The following is a 5,322-nucleotide window of genomic DNA, read 5'->3' as shown; positions in this document are numbered from 1 at the left end:
GCTGCTGGGCGGGTGTTCTACACAAAAAACAAGCGTTTATATGGCAATGTGGCCAACCTTAGCAACCTTTTAGTCAAATTTAATTTATTATTTTTGTAGTACCCTATTTTTTAGCCTTGTTAACGTTGTGAACGTTAAATCTTTAGACTGTATGTAAATGTTAACATTTTTATACAAACTACTGTATTGTTATGTTTAATAACATTGGATTTGTTTATGTTGATTCATTTGATGTGTATAATATATTGAGGTTATACAGAGCCCTTACTTTTTACGATTCAATTATATTGTATTTGGCCGTATCGGTCACATATGCGTTTAAATAACCAAACTAACACATGATCGGAAGACCAAATACCTGTCAAATGACTTTTGTTTACATTTATTAAATTTGTATAAGTGGCAATAGCCAAATTTAATTTCAGTAAACATTGAATCACAAAAAGTACTTGCTCCGCCGGGACTCGAACTCGGATCTCTCACTTGCCGGGTGAAAGTGCTACCATTACACCACAGAGCCACGGCGGAGCAACTGCTTTTTGTGATTCAATGTTTATTGAAAATAAATTAGGCTATTGCCACTTATACAAATTTAATGAATGTGAATAGAAGTCATTTGACAGGTATTTGGTCTTCCGATCATATGTTAGTTTGCTTATTTAAACGCATATGTGACAGATACGGCCAAATACAAAATAATTGAATCGGAAAAGTAAGCGCTCTGTGGTGTAATGGTAGCACATTCACCCGGCAAGTGAGAGATCCGGGTTCGAGTCCCGGCGGAGCAAGTACTTTTTGTGATTCAATGTTTATTGAAATTATATATTATATATATATATTGCTTACAAGTTTATCATTTACATACAGTGTGTTCCTGTTTTCTGTATACGTGTGAACAGTCCCAAAATGGGTATGAACCAAATGGTATTAAAGTTTGTAGAATAGCTTACCTGAAATATATAGTTAGAAACTATTATCATTAACTATTGAAACAGTAACCATACATTTTATTGGCGTAGACGATAACAATGTATACTATGTACCAAGCATGCTGTTTGGTCCAACATTTTATACGATCGATTATAATAAAATGAATTATGAATATATATATATATATATATATATATTCATATATATATTCATGTCATAACTACTAACATCCGACACTTAAAGTCCCATCTGTGCGCTGACGATTTACAAATTTACCGCCACTTTTTTTAGGTAATTAGATAAAAGTATACAAGAACTCTGACATTGACTCAATAGCTAACTGGACTTGCAGACATGGACTAAAACTAAATTAAACTACATAGGCTTATAATAACATCGACATGAATACTCTTCCAAAACTGATACTGAACAAGAACAACAAAGAATTTGTTTCCAACGAAAAAGTAAAAAATCTGGGAATAATTAATTATCAACAAAAACCTAAGATGGGTGGAGCAGGTGTCGCTAATGTATAACAGGGTTTTTGCTTGTATACATGATCGCAAACGGTTTGATCAATATTTGACTGGTGAAAGACTCTAGTTTTACCTCACTTCAATTTCTGTCACATGGTGATAAATAACATGACTGTTGAGCTTTCTAATTAAATTTAGCGTGCACTGAATGTATTCAGTTCATTTTAAACTAAGATGTGATTATGTATCTCCTTATTTTAAGCAATTATCCCTATTAAAATCCAAAGAACTGAGATCATTTATCTACACTAAACTGAATGGCTGTTTTACCCAAGTTTGTTACAGTAAATTCTTTTTTTTTGTAAATTCAGAATTTAATCATAATATAGTTTATATTGGATTGGTATAAAAGTTACCGAAGTTTGATTGATGGGTTTGAGATCTTTAGTAATTGTAAACAGTAATTAACAGACGAGCAAGTCTAATCGCCTAGGAACATTTTATCAAATGCTGAGTTTCATCTAGAACCTACGTCAATATGTAATATTCCCTGAAATATTAAATTAAACAAAATTGACCTAAATCTAGTTTAAAGATTTTGGGGCGTGCCCTATAGTTTAGGCAAGTCTCCATTCCGTACATTTATATTGCCACTTCAAATCTCCTACGAGAGTTGTCTTAAACACATGAACATTACTATTTTTGTGTCTTTTATACTCGATAAAATTTTTGAATGGTTTTAAAATGGAAATATGTAAACAGTATTTCATTATATTACATTTTATATTACAATTACATTACACAACGTATTCATCCGATTCTTCTTATTCGAGGGTGTATTCTTCTTAGTGATGAATAGTTGCCAAATTGATAAATTTAAATTGCATTATATTGTATTACATTTTGAAATATATTTGAGTAAAATATATGTATATATATATATATATATATATATATATATATATATATATATATATATATATATATATATATATATATATGCATATGTATTGAATAAAAATTACATAAAAATAACATATTATACGTGAATTATTGAAATCCTAATCTTCTTTCCAGTGAAACTGAAGGGTTGTCGTAAGTAACAGTTTTAATTTAATTAATATATGTAGGTAATAGTAATAATTACAAAACATAATATTGATGTAATTTGTGTTTTTATCAGCGTAATACTTATATTATAATATTTGAGAAATAAAATAAATAAATAAAAAAGTTTCTCTTTTTATAGATTTGCGGAACCGATTACCACATTATATCTAGGAGCCGATGTCAATTTGCATTATGTAACCACACAATCTGGCGATTCTTTATATCGATAGAGGTGTGGTGTGGATCAGGATATTTTTTGCTTTTCCTGGCCAACACTTAAGAAACTAGTTGTTTTTTTTTTATTCCTAATTAAACCACTTTACCACGACCAAATGATTTCCTTACTCCGTTAAGCTCTTGCCGTAGCTCTACAAACTTTTTCTTTCACGCCTTTTAAGAGGCTGAATTAATTTGCTCCAATTCTCTAAATTTACAAACTAGTATGGAAAAATTAAACTTTATTTTGTCTTTTCCCACTGGCCACCACATTTTTTTTCTCAGCCGTCCCGTAGGGGGAGGAGAGTACTGGCCCACTTTAACTAAATTTTGCCAGTACCAGGTTATTACCGAATTAGCCTTTACAACGCAAACTTAGGTCTGTTGATATTATGATGGATGTAATTTTCTCATATTTTTAATTTTCGCTTTGGGATGGTCTCTTCATCCTTTCTGATCCTCCCTTTTTTGAACAAAAATACAGACTCTCCTGGTGGTTCAAGGAGTGGTTCGGGGTTTCCGTTCGGGTGCTTAAGTGGCCCTTGGGTTCCGGGGTGGAGATACCCGGATGGTGGAGACTTAGGGAGTGCTTTGGCTAATAAGTGTACACTTACTTAATTTCCCTCCCAACCTTACTGGAACACCCTCTTTGAGCCTTTTGACCACCGAGCGTATTAGTGATTTAGAAACAAACGAATAAACCCATCCTTGTGTCAACACTTCAGACCTTTATTTATTGGTAGCTACCACAGAAAGTACTTAAAATTGTTTGAGTTTTTTTTACTACTACAAGGCTTTTCCTCAAGCCTCTTTAAATTAAAAAGATTTATTCTTGAGTAGTGTGGTCAGTCGGAATGGATTCTAGCCGTTACGCTTTTGGAGCGCCTCGCGAGCGTGCAGGATATCCATACTAGAGCATTATCTAGCAGATTGCTAACTACAGCGATACCAGTTATAGTCTCTACTCTTTCCGTCCTGGACTTCCTATCTTATCCTTTTGAGTTTTTTCTTATCACTCCCGGGGTAGAGGGGGAGGATGTGGCGTTTGCCACTTTATTTTGTTGGCCGTTGGACGGGCCGGGAGCTGTTTCCCTACAGCTGGTCGAGTCGTCTGTTTTTCCTGATGGTTTATCTCTTTCTAGATGTTTCTGTGGAATTCTGCCTGTTTGATTGGTTCTAGTTTTTCAGGTTTTCTAGATATCTGGAATTAGGTTTCTTGCTCTCTTCTCTTCTGGCTTCCGTAGGGCGAGGACGTCTTAGAGTTTCTGTGGTCGGAGTTCTAAAATCAAAGCTGGCTGCCCGCTCCTTCGACGAACCGGCACGGTGTTTTTGGTGTTAATTTCGTATGCCTACCTTCCAATCAACGTTTCACGACCTCGTTTAATATTTAGGACCCAGTCGTTCCAAATTCGGTGTACAAATTTTAGTCGCAGAGGAGGTTCTGCTATGTGGGAAATCGATCGTATAAAATGTTGGACCAAAACAGCATGCTTGGTACATAGTATACAGTATATTGTTATCGTCTACGCCAGTAAAATGTATGGTTACTGTTTCAATAGTTAATGATAATAGTTTCTAACTATATATTTCAGGTAAGCTATTCTACAAACTTTAATACCATTTGGTTCATACCCATTTTGGGACTGTTCACACGTATATACAGAAAACAGGAACACATTGTATGTAAATGATAAACTTGTAAGCAAAACCACAATAAGGGAATGTAAAACATATTAAGAGAAAAGCACGAAGAATGAAAACCTTTTAACTTATAAGCAACAGTTTACTTTTATACATCAGAATTACATAGTTTTAACAAGGAAAATGTTTAAAGGTATACGCCATATGATTCTTTAACTTTAATCTATGTTAGCCTACTCAAAAAAATAGTATAATGTTTGAAGTGTGTACACTTTTTATACAGAAACGTCTGGAACTGTTCGGTAAAATAAACATAACTGTTTCAGTTACCTCCACTTCCTATAGAATGCGCTAGTCTGCTCTTCTCGGTTGGTCGATGAGTAAGGTAGAGCCATCATAATCAAATTTGTCACACAACAATACACCTTAATTTGAAATTGAGATAAAAAGATTGGAAATAGTACTATTTTAACTTTTCACCTATAAATGAAATATTGTAAAGTTAACAACCATCGGCGGATCAAAACAAAGTTTAAGAAAGTGGGACAACCCAGTAATATTATACACACCGGTATAATTATACCGATTATAACGATAACCATATCAAAATATATTGAGTAAAACTCACCACTACTACACTTTATAATTTTATGATAACCCTAATTATTGCATCATGGTTTGAGTGCACGATGGTTTCCTCAGTCCTCGAAAAATTGCACTATATGTGTGTACGTTATTTTGTATACTTCTATTTGCATTGGAAACAGGTTCTCTGCGCTTACTTATTTCCTTACATTGTAGTCTGAGTATGGATGCCAAAGAAGCCAAATGTATGTACTTTACTTACACACACTCATAGTTTTGAACATTAACGTAGGCTTCATAGGAGTTACTAGCAGTTACCCGCGTATACGCACTCAATTGGAAATTAACAGGAAAGGCACAGACA

This window comes from Homalodisca vitripennis, chromosome 3, assembly GCF_021130785.1.
Source record: "Homalodisca vitripennis isolate AUS2020 chromosome 3, UT_GWSS_2.1, whole genome shotgun sequence".
NCBI classification, from domain to species: Eukaryota; Metazoa; Arthropoda; class Insecta; order Hemiptera; family Cicadellidae; genus Homalodisca; species Homalodisca vitripennis.
The sequence above is the reverse complement of the archived record's forward strand: the minus strand, read 5'-3'. Positions refer to the sequence as shown.